Source organism: Lepidochelys kempii, chromosome 1, assembly GCF_965140265.1.
Source record: "Lepidochelys kempii isolate rLepKem1 chromosome 1, rLepKem1.hap2, whole genome shotgun sequence".
NCBI lineage: Eukaryota > Metazoa > Chordata > Testudines > Cheloniidae > Lepidochelys > Lepidochelys kempii.
Window position 1 is genome coordinate 187,282,842 of NC_133256.1, and position 12,590 is coordinate 187,295,431.

The window sequence follows — 12,590 nt, forward strand, 5'->3', positions numbered from 1 at the left end:
GAGGGGTTTGGAGTGCAGGAGGGGACTCCTGGCTGGGGCTGAGAGGTTCAGAATGCGGGAGGGAGTGCAAGCTCTGAGAGGGAGTTTGAGTGAGGGAGGGAGCTCAGGGCTGGGGCAGGACATTTGGGTTCAGGGGGGCGTTCACGGTGCAGGCTCTGGCTGGGCAGCACTTCCCTTAGACGCTTCCTAGAAGCAGGAGCATGTCCCGCCTCCAGATCCTAGGTGGAGGGGCCAGAGAGGCTCTGCGCGCTGCCTGCGCCCACAGGTGCTGCCCTGCAGCTCCCACTGGCTGCATTCCTGGCCAATGAGAGCTGTGGAGCCGTCGCTCGGGGCAGGGGCAGCGTGCAGAACCCCCATAGCCATCCCTGCGCCTAAGATCTGGACATCCCAGCTGCTTCTGGGAGCCATGCGGAGCCAGGGAGCTTGCCTTAGTCCCGCTGTGCTGCCAACTGGACTTTTAACGGCCCAGTCAGCAGAGCTGACTGGAGCCACCAGGGTCCCTTTTTGACTAGGCATTCTGGTCAAAAACTGGTCACCTGTCAACCTAGTTACTAATCCATTTACAAAACTCCAGCTGTGTATTAAAACTCATATTTTGTTTTTCCATTTCTTGTGAAGAGACCGCCTGAAACAGTTGACACTCTTTACAGCACCATAAAAAGTATTGACAAGGGGATAACATGTATTTCATAGACTTTTCAGTAAAGCAATTTCTCATTTTATGGACAGGAACCAGTTTTTCACCTTCTCCAGAAAGGCTGAAAAAGGCTCTTCATTTCTTTGATGGTTATTGTGATTCCATCAACTTCACGGAAGGATTTAATGTGTGACTGCACCTGGCTTTTGGTGGTGATTGTTTAAAAACACACTGATTGCTAAAATTTTGTGGTGAATACAAAACTCCTCCTCTTTTAGTGTCAGCACTTGTGTACGTGTTGGCACCTGCATTCTGTGTATATCAACCAATATCTATTCTAGGCTAAATTAAAGCAAAGAAAAGTAGAAAATGGGTAATATTTTTGTCTCTCTTCTCACTGGGGATAGACAATTGTTGATTCTCAGTACACAGAGTAGTTATAACATCCTGTTATGTACGTTCCTTACTTTTATTGCACACACTCTGTAACTGTTTGGTTACAATCTATGATGGGGAATGTCATTGCTTCTCTTCTCTAATGGGCATTCAATAGATTTAAATATAAACAATACAATAAACCTATTTAAAATGTAATTACTTATACAATAGAGAATATTGCTTTTAAAACCATTTACCATGTTATATATGTTGTACATCTGCTTTACTCTTTAAAAAGAAGTGGATTATGACAAACATTGTAAATGCAGTGCTATTATAGATTCATAGATTCATAGATATTTAGGTCAGAAGGGACCATTATGATCATCTAGTCTGACCTCCTGCACAATGCAGGCCACAGAATTTCACCCACCACTCCTAAAAAAGACCTCACACCTATATCTGTGCTATTGAAGTCCTCAAATTGTAGTTTGAAGACCTCAAGGAGCAGAGAATCCTCCAGCAAGTGACCCGTGCCCCATGCTACAGAGGAAGGCGAAAAACCTCCAGGGCCTTCCAATCTGCCCTGGAGGAAAATTCCTTCCCGACCCCAAATATGGCGATCAGCTAAACCCTGAGCATATGGGCAAGATTCATCAGCCAGATACTACAGAAAATTCTTTCCCGGGTAACTTGGATCTTACCCCATCTAAAAACCCATCACAGGCCATTGGGCCTATTTACCATGAATATTTAATTACCAAAACCATGTTATCCCATCATACCATCTCCTCCATAAACTTATCGAGTTTAATCTTAAAGCAAGATAGATCTTTTGCCCCCACTACTTCCCTCGGAAGGCTATTCCAAAACTTCACTCCTCTGATGGTTAGAAACCTTCGTCTAATTTCTAATCTAAATTTCCTAGTGGCCAGTTTATATCCATTTGTTCTTGTGTCCACATTGGTATTGAGTTTAAATAATTCCTCTCCCTCTCTGGTATTTATCCCTCTGATATATTTATAGAGAGCAATCATATCTCCCCTCAACCTTCTTTTAGTTAGGCTAAACAAGCCAAGCTCCCTGAGTCTCCTTTCATAAGACAAGTTTTCCATTCCTCGGATCATCCTAGTAGCCCTTCTCTGTACCTGTTCCAGTTTGAATTCATCCTTCTTAAACATGGGAGACCAGAACTGCACACAGTATTCCAGGTGAGGTCTCACCAGTGCCTTATATAACGGTACTAAAACCTCCTTATCCCTACTGGAAATACCTCTCCTAATGCATCCCAAGACGACATTAGCTTTTTTCACAGCCATATCACATTGGCAGCTCATAGTCAACCTATGATCAACCAATACTCCAAGGTCCTTTTCCTCCTCCGTTACTTCTAGTTGATGCGTCCCTAGCTTATAACTAAAATTCTTGTTATTAATCCCTAAATGCATGACCTTACACTTCTCACTATTAAATTTCATCCTATTCCTATTACTCCAGTTTACAAGGTCATCCAGATCCTCCTGTAGGGTATCCCTGTCCTTCTCTAAATTAGCAATACCTCCCAGCTTTGTATCATCTGCAAACTTTATTAGCACACTCCCACTTTTTGTGCCCAGGTCAGTAATAAAAAGATTAAATAAGATTGGTCCCAAAACTGATCCTTGAGGAACTCCACTGGTAACCTCCCTCCAACTTGACAGTTCACCTTTCAGTAGGACCAGTTGTAGTCTCCCCTTTAACCAATTCCCTATCCACCTTTCAATTTTCCTATTGATGCCCATCTTATCCAATTTAACTAATAATTCCCCATGTGGCACAGTATCAAACGCCTTACTAAAATCTAAATAAATTAGATCCACTGCGTTTCCTTTATCTAAAAAATCTGTTACTCTCTCAAAGAAGGAAATCAGGTTGGTTTGGCACGATCTACCTTTTGTAAAACCATGTTGTATTTTGTCCCATTTACCATTGACTTCAATGTCCTTAACTACCTTCTCCTTCAAAATTTTTTCCAAGACCTTGCATACTACAGATGTCAAACTAACAGGCCTATAATTACTTGGATCACTTTTTTTCCCTTTCTTAAAAATAGGAACTATGTTAGCAATTCTCCAATCATACGGTACAACCCCTGAATTTACAGATTCATTAAAAATTCTTGCTAATGGGCTTGCAATTTCTTGTGCCAATTCTTTTAATATTCTTGGATGAAGATTATCTGGGCCCCCCGATTTAGCCCCATTAAGCTGTTTGAGTTTCGCTTCTACCTCAGATATGGTGATGTCTACCTCCATATCCTCATTCCCATTTATCATGCTACCATTATCCCTAAGATCCTCTTTAGTCTTATTAAAGACTGAGGCAAAGTATTTGTTTAGATATTGGGCCATGCCTAGATTATCCTTGACCTCCACTCCATCCTCAGTTTTTAGCGGTCCCACTTCTTCTTTCTTTGTTTTTTTCCTATTTATATGACTATAGAACCTTAGAACTATAGAACTATTAAAAAGATGCAGTTTAATTAAAAGTGCAGTACAGAGAACTGCTGGATGGTATTTTCACCACCTAATAGTAACATCTAACTCCCATTAATAATAAAGGGATTTACAAGCAACATGGGAAAAATAAAATACCATAGGCTGAAACTGAATTTTGCAGAAGGATTCTTTTGGTGAACATGTTTTTTTCAGTTAAATATAAAATGACAGAAGCTGTGGTAATTTTCCCTCCAAAAGAATTAAAATTAAAAGTCATTCTTAAGACCTCTAAATTTAACAGCAAAAAAACTAACCTCAATACTTTCTATGAGAATCATGATTTTTCAGTTTTCACAGGAAATACATTGCTGAACTCTGATTAATCAATATTGTTTAGTCAAATATACCATTGCCTATTCCTCGTTAAAATCCTTCAGATCTGTGTTATCCATTCTAAAACAAAAGGTCATAGTGAGACATGGTGCTTTGCATTCCATATTATACATACAGTAGGGGTTTCTATGTAATAAAATGCCTCTGGACTTCAATTACATGTCTAAAGGTAATTAACAGTAAATATTGTCTTAAAACACTATTTCCATTTTAAGTGTTTTTTTTATAGTAAAAACATTTAAAAACAAAGTCTAATTTAAATCACATAAGATACTTAGGAGAGATAGTTCTTGTAATTTAAAAATGTTCTCTGAAGAAAAACTCGTCCTAACAGAACATTTAAATTCTACTTTTATTATAAGACAATCTAATATTTTCTGAGCACCACATAATCTAAACAATCTTGAAGTGAACATTCATTGAGATAATGACTAATATACTTTCCTTCAAGTGAAAGATGCCAAAAAATAGAGAAGCATGTGTTAGCTCATTTAAGAAGAATAAAATTATAACAAAGCTTAACAATCCAATGAGATGGCATTATGTTTTCCAATTCTTCCTTTAATAAACCAAATTGACTGACACTCATACAGTAACCAAACAATGAACAAAAGAGGGAATTCTTGTAATAGAAAAAAAAAAACACCCGGAAGACAACAATAAGGTAGATATTTAGGGAAATAGAGCTTGTTGATTTACGTCAGCCTAGGATCTGGTCTTTAGAAACCAAACTTTATGAGCCTAATTTAAATAAGTTTGTGTTAGTGTAATATTTCAATCATCTCATATGATGAGATATCAATTTGTATTTCTCCATCTAGCAATTACTGAAAGGCTCAACCTCTTCTCAACCTGGTACCACTACCAAAATGGTGACTGCTAAACATCAAAAAACCACTTGTAAGCACATAACTAGAGGAGGAGGACCAGAAACATGACTTTAGATAAATCCTTTCCAATTCCCTATCAAGCACCAGGACGGTCCCTAGTGGAAGTTAGAGCAACACAAAAACTGCTGTGATATGGGCTGGTTGTTAACTGCCACAAGGACTTCTGGGAGGAACTGATTCACAGGATTTACAGATATTCCACCTAAGCCTCATTTTCCCTGGCTACCTCATCATCACCACATACACACACACACATAGTCCAAAAATATATGGACCTTCAAATACCATTTAAAACCACTGTGGATATTTTACCTCTAATTTTAAAGTATTAAAAAGTCACACTGTATCAAAATGTTTTGTTATCAGATCAACAATCAAAGATTATGCTAACATGTGGCAATCCCTAAAATCTTATGAAAATCTGTCCTCTTAATAGTATAAGGATCATGGATAGTCTGTATATTGATTATTTGCAAAGAAGTGGACAAGCAAAAGAAGTATATTGGGTGAGGTAAGAGACTACACAGTATCTCTGAAATTTTTGCATCAGTGAATCTCCCAGTTATGCTCAAAATCCTAACTGATTTTGGGTAGTTTGGTATATCTTCTCTGCCTGTCTTTATGTCATATGGTAAAATGTAAAGCAAATGGCAATTTATTTTGCTATGGGTGCTTTATTACCTAAGTTAAATAAACTCTAAATGGCTCATCTATAAATGACAGTTAAAATTCTCCATATTCAAATTACAGTTTTAATATAATAAAAAAGTGTTAGTAAGGTGTCATTAGAGGAAGTTGAGGTGTCATTAGAGAAGGTTTTGGAACAAATTCATCAACTAAACAGTAAAAAGTCACCAGGACCAGATGGTATTCACCCAAGAGTTCTGAAGGAACTCAAATGTGAAATTGCAGACCTACTAATTGTAGTTTGTAACATATCATTTAAATTTCCTTCTGTACCAAATGACTGGAGAATAACTAATGTGACACCAACTTTTATAATGGGCTCCAGAGGTGATCCCGGCATTTACAGGCTGGTAAGCCTGACTTCAGTACCAGGCAAATCAGTGGAAACTATAGTAAAGAACAAAATTGTCAGACACATAGATGAACACAATTTTTTGGGGAAGAGTCAACATGGTTTGTGTAAAGGGAAATCAGGCCTCACCAAACCTACTAGAATTCTTTGAGGGGGACAACAAACATGTGGACAAGCGGGATCCAGTGGATATGGTGTACTTAGATTTTCAGAAAGCCTTTGACAAGGTTCCTCACCGAAGGCTCTTAAGCAAAGTAAGCTGTCATGGGATAAGAGGGAAGGTCCTCTCATGGATTGGTATCTGGTTAAAAGGTAGGAAACAAAGGGTAGGAATAAACAGTCAGCTTTCAGAATGAAGAGAGGTAAATAGTTGTGTCCCCCAGGAGTCTGTACTGGACCCAGTCCTATTCAACATATTCATAAATGATCTGGAAAAAGTAAACAGTGAGGTGGCAACATTTTTAGATGATACAAAACTACTCAAGATAGTTAAGTGCCAGGCAGACTGCAAAGAGCTACAAAAGGATCTCTCCAAACTGCTGACTGGGCAACAAAATGGCAGATGAAATTCAATGTTCATAAATACAAAGTAATGCACATTGAAAAACACAATCCAAACGATACATATAAAATGATGGGGTCTAAATTAGTGGTTAAAAGTCAAGAAAGACATCTTGGAGTCATTGTAGATAGTTCTTGGAAAACATCCACTCAGTGTGCAGCGGCAGTCAAAAAGGTAAACAGAATGTTGGGAATCATTAAGAAAACGATAGATAATAAGACAGAAAATATCATATTGCCTCTATATAAATCCATGGTACGTTCACATCTTGAATACTATGTGCAGATGTGGTCGCCCCACCTCAAAAAAGATATATTGGACTTGGAACAGGTTCAGAAAAGGGCAACAAAAATGATTAGGCGTATGGAACAGCTGCCATATGAGAAGACATTAATAGGACTGGAACTTTTCAGCTTGGAAAAGAGACAACTCAGGGGGGACGTGACATAGGTCTATAAAATCATGAGTGGCATGGAGAAAGTAAATAAGGAAGTGCTATTTACTCCTCATAAACACAAGAACTAGGGGTCACCAAATAAAATTAATAGGCAGCTGGTTTAAAATAAACAAAAGGAAGTATTTGTTCACACAACACACAGTCAACCTGTGAAACTCCTTGCCAGAGGTTGTTGTGCAGGCCAAGACTATAACAGGGTTAAAAAAAAAACTATATAAAGTTCATGGAGGATAGGTCCATCGATGGCTATCCAGGATGGGCAGGGATGGTGTCCCTAGCTTCTGTTTTTCAGAAGCTGGGAATGGTTGACAGGGGATGGATCACCTGTTTATGTTTACCTGTTCTGTTAATTCCCTCTGAGGCACTTGGCATTGGCCACTGTCAGAAGACAGGATACTGGGCTAGATGGACCTTTGGTCTGACCCAGTATGACCGTTCTTATGTTCTTAAGATTGACATGATGGTCTAGTGGCAGCACAAAGTACTGCAATATGTGAGATTAAAGATAAATCTTCTCCTTGCCAAAAGAGATGGTAGGGGGCTGCAGATGCAGCAAGCTCAAACCACAGGAGACAGAATATTATCATTGATCTCTTTAAGCCAAAGAAATGCTCGCTCCAGAGGGAACACCACCTAGACTTTCTTAGCAGAGCAAAAGTTGCTGAGCCCTGGGGCTGTTTGGGGTTAAATACAGGACAGGTAAGGAGTCACATGTGCTGTTACTCTGATATCTAAAATTGTCCATATGATGTATCCTGGGACACTGCATTGAGATAACGAAGTGGCTTATACAATAAGCAACATCTCCCAAAAAGCTATTGCACATATATCACAAACTTATAGAAGAAACATCTCATTTCTGTAGCCCAAGCAGAGGAATTTTAGCGTCCATGCTGGAGAGGTTAAGGATGGTCTCACATAAAAAAACCTATAGGGTTAGGCACTCTCCTGAGGTACAGCTCTACTCTAAAAAGTGACAGAGTAAAAATGGCACCTCTTTTTACTCAACTGACCTACCCCCCCATGTATCGGTGGTTTACCTTTTTTTTTTTTTTTTTTTTTTGCTGTTATAACGGCTGGACCAATACCACTATGGGAGGGTGCGCTGGAGCTTTCTCTGCTTTGTGTATCTATAGAGGCTGAATTTTCAAAGAAGTGCAAGTGATTTGGGCACCCAATTCTCACTTAAATTAAATGGGAGTTGGGCCAGTTAATGGTTTAGTTAATGGTTAACTAAAGTTCAACGTCTCATCAGTTACACCTGTACAACGTATTAGGGTTTGTAGACCTGTAGAACAGGTGTAACTGATATAACAATTAAACTTGCAGAATATTTACTACTGGCGATAATGAACAAGCCAAAAGAGGGGACAGCTGGGCCTGACACATCCCAGGCTGAATTTACTTAGTTAGTAGCTAAAGGCGGGGGGGGGGGGGAAGGTCTCCTTGTAAAGTGAACAGATTTGACTATGGAAGTCACTAGGACACAAACATGGAACCCTGAGATGCACTAATGCTGAATGCATTTTCAAGCCCAATCTTGAATTCCTTTCACATCCAAAATTGCTGACTATGATGGGAGATTTGAGCATGAAAAAAAAATGTGGGACTGGGCCCAAAACGGGATCAATGATTATATTTGGAAAGAGGATGTATGTAAGTTAATTGTAAGAGAGCATACAACACTACTGAGAATCTTCCTACAAAGTATTCGTGTGAAAAATAAAACAATGTCTATTTCCTAGAAATGTATCCACCTGGCTCCATTGGAGTAGCAGCATGAACATCCATAGTGGAAGCAGGTTCTGATGTGGAAGCTCTCTTCTCAGTGCCCTCTTGCTTCCCCCCTCCCCTTTTTTGCAGTGTTGAAAGTGGGTATGGAAAAGCACAGGAAAGCTATATCAAATATTCCTTAGGGGGGTTATTATATGGCCTTAACAACTTTTCAGTGGATGATAAAAATGGCATTATGTATTCGTTTTCACTGATGGGCTATTCTGTGCCAAAGCAACTATGCCCTCCAGTTTATTTGTATCAATTACCCTCAGACTGATTATATATATATATATATATAGGAGTTTTTGTGACTGGAGTTGGCTAAATACCAAATAGATTCTTGAACACTTTCCACAAAAAGGGGACATATTCACCACTGATGTAACGAAGTGTAACTTCATTGAAGTCAATGAAGTTGAACCCACCTATGCCACCAGCGAATTTGACCCATAGTCTATAAAGCCTCTTTTTCTTCCCAGTGTAGAAATCTGAATGCTGGGCCAATTTTAACATCTGAAGCAGACAAGAAGTGATTTGACTTTATTATGTAACTGCAGTTAAATAAACTTGTTAACATTTAATTTAGTTACAGAAGAAAATTACAACCAGGACTTAGTATGACCTGGCTCTTTAATATCTACTGAAAGCTCAAATTCTGGTCCAACTGAAATCAACGCAAAATTGCCATCTGCTTCAGTGGGACCAAGATTTGTTCCAAAATGCAATATTCAAGCTAGACTTGTCATTTTTTTCAGACACAGAAGCACAGCCAAATCAGCCCAGTGTTAAGTTCTAGACTCTGAGAAAGGCTATCAGGCTTTATATTTTGTGTTTCAGAAACTACTCAAGTTGTCTGTGCGGTATTATCTATGCTTCCAGAACAAACATTCCTGTCTGATTCTATAGGGCTTGGAAAGTGTACCTACAGTTAAGGATGAATTCCAACTTTCATTCTAGTCCCTTTTTAAGAAGCTCACAGCTTTATAAAACAAATGCCATTGACGCTGAAATTTTACATGCTTGCTCTAAACCCAGTGGATTTTTTTTTTTTAATTTGTGCAAAAGTGGTTGATTACGCTTTGGGTTGGGGAGGGCAGGAGAGGTGAAAGAGAAAAACAGACACACACTTCCTTATACAGTTCAATCAAAATAATTATACCCGGATAAATTTTAAAAAGTGTCTTTAGGTAGAATGTTTATATTTGAGTTGTTTTCTAGATCTCATTTGAAATCTCAGAAATAAGCTAAGTTTAAGTATCCAATTTTCTTTAATTTTACCGTTAAAAATCTTTGATTACTCAGACTTTGAAACAACCCATACAATGCTAGATGCTTCATAATAATCAATAAAAAGTCCACTTGATTGTTATACATGTTATGATATTTTAAATATTCATAAATTTAAAGCTGCCAAAGTTTTTCAAAACCTGCTTAAAAACAATTAGGGAAAATTGAGTGAGCCTTTTTTGTTACACATTTTTTTCAAGCATGCGGTTAACCACATTTCAAACAACAATTTTGTGCATGGATAAGTCAACTGATGAAATGTCAAACTTGGCACCTAAAGAATAAGCCAAGATGATATAAAACTGGTTAAATAGCACACCGCATTCATCCAAATTTTAAGTGTTGCTGTAACTTGCTGCAAAGGAGTTCCAGTTTGAATTCTACTGTGTATTATATTATAAAATTTAAATAGTGATATAAATTGAGAGCCATATATTATGGTGTAGGCTTAAAGGGCAGAGTTAAGTTTCAGCTGAACTCTGCATTTCCTGACTTTTATATGCTTGATTTATTAAACGTAAATAATGCATTAATATTTGCTCTCCTCTTCCGCTTCTGCCTAATGTCACATATTAAATTCAGACAGAAATATAAGATACAGGGTCATGCACAAATAGGGGCGACCCCCGCCCATGCAATATGCATCTGCAAAAATATGTACTGCTGCTCCAATCCTGGTGGCTGACCTCAGTTTGCTGCCCCAGCCCTCAGCTGCTGCTCTAATGTGCCCCTCCAAAAACGGCCAGTTTTAAATTCCTGCATACACCCCTGATAAGATGGACAAACTGAAATGTATTTCAGTATTGTTTGATTTGACCTGGAATGACCGTAATCAACAGGGTGACTATTTCTTGTAATATATTAAAAGAGTTGCCAGTATAAAACTTGTTTAAGGAATTAGTGAAAATGAACTTGGTAATAAACACCACAATAAGAAAGGCTGCTAACACAGAAAGGCATTTAATACTGTATTAATACAGAAATACCATTCCAGTCCATCCTGGCTCACTTTTAAATGTGTATATAGTGGCATATACAGGCAATATGGAATGTATGATGTAGTTAAGTTGTGATCATACATAACTAGCAACAGGATTTTTCTCCTATTTTTTATAGTTTAGTTATATAAGATACATGGGACAAATCCTGCAATGCTGCCCTCAGTTTATTCAAATGTACAAACAGCACCTAACCTAACAGTTCTAGGGGCCTGTAGTATTTTTATATAAAAGAAAGTATACAAACTAAGGCTCCGGTCCTGCAAAGGGTTATACATGTGAACAACCTCACAGACATGTGTGATCTAATTGACTAGTACTACCAAAATTAGTAAAGTTATTGATGTACATTTTTGCAGGGCCAGAACCTTAGGGGAAAGTCCCCCATACATTAGGCACTGATTCATAAGTCAATCCTAAGTAAAATGAAATAAGCAACCAAAATAAGATACAAACTGCTGTCTCAGATCATCCCTATTTCTAAACCCTACAGCTCCACAAAAGTCCAAGAAAATAGATGCACCTTCCACAGCACTCCTAAAATTTTCAGATATTTTTCCCTTGCTTTTCTAACCTGAAACTTTTCAGAACAGTTTATTCTGTGAAATTTTTCACTATTTCAACTTGTGTCCTGATTCAGGAAGAAAAGAAAATTTTGAATTATTGGAACTTCTCACAAGACAGAAATTCCATTTTCTAAACAGCTGTATGCCAATAATAAAACCTTACTGACAAGTTCAAGTCGAGTTATATTCTGTGGAACTGAGTGAATAAAGTCTCAGAGGCTACAGAGTGAATAAAGTCTCAGAAGCCACCCCAACACCTAGTCTTTCTGGACACAGCACTGATCCTTCTGACTCCTCAGTACTTGAACACACCCATCTCCCAGAACTCCACCGAATAGGTACTCCTATATTTGATTATGAAAAGCCAGGCGAATACAGATTATACAAAACAATAAAACATCTTAAATGCAAACTCCCTCACTAGCTCACTGTTTCCTTGGGAGACCATCTGTGTTTCACTGGTCAGGCAGGATCCTCTACCTCAATGCCTAACCTGCTCCTGCAGCAGCATGCCTCATCTTAAGCTGGTGTAAAATGGCTTTCTCCCACTTCTTCACTGTGAGTCACTTTATAGACTCCTACAGAGGCCAACTTGCTTCTTTACTCTGCCTTTCCATTTTTCCACTGCTCTCAAAGCCACCTCCCTTCAGACAAGAGGAGGAAGTGTCTTCTCCCAGCTACAACAAAGCCTTTGTTGCAAGGTGTTTTTCTCTGAACAGATGATTGTTGAGTGCTGATCACTCCCCACTGTTCTTTGGCGTGGCAGAGAGGTGACACAGCCCTGTTAACTAACGGTGGGTCCATGACACAGTAATTTCCATGACACAGTAATTTCATGATAAAATTTCATAAAATTATCCACAATTCAGAAGTGATACAGAAAGAACCCCCAGATTGTCACAGCTCCACATGTACGTCATAATTTGAAAACTAACCAAAAAGTTACCTCATTTACCTCTCCCAATAGGTGGGCATTTTAATGATTATATAATATATACATTTAAAGTAACAAACAGCTACAATAAGTAATTCTCACTTCTTTTTGAAAAATCTCATCCTGCAAGACTCTCACTGTCCACAACTGAAAAATTCCAGTGCTGTTGCTTGGGGAGGGGAAGGGGGGAAGAAGG

The 12,590-nt window shown here is 38.5% G+C and overlaps 1 protein-coding gene across 7 annotated transcripts in view; it reads right to left on the reverse strand.

The window, feature by feature from the left end:
* Positions 1–12,590, reverse strand: part of EPHA6 (EPH receptor A6) — an 872,967-nt gene that overhangs the window by 701,714 nt on the left and 158,663 nt on the right. The gene's annotated exons all lie outside the window — the stretch shown is intronic.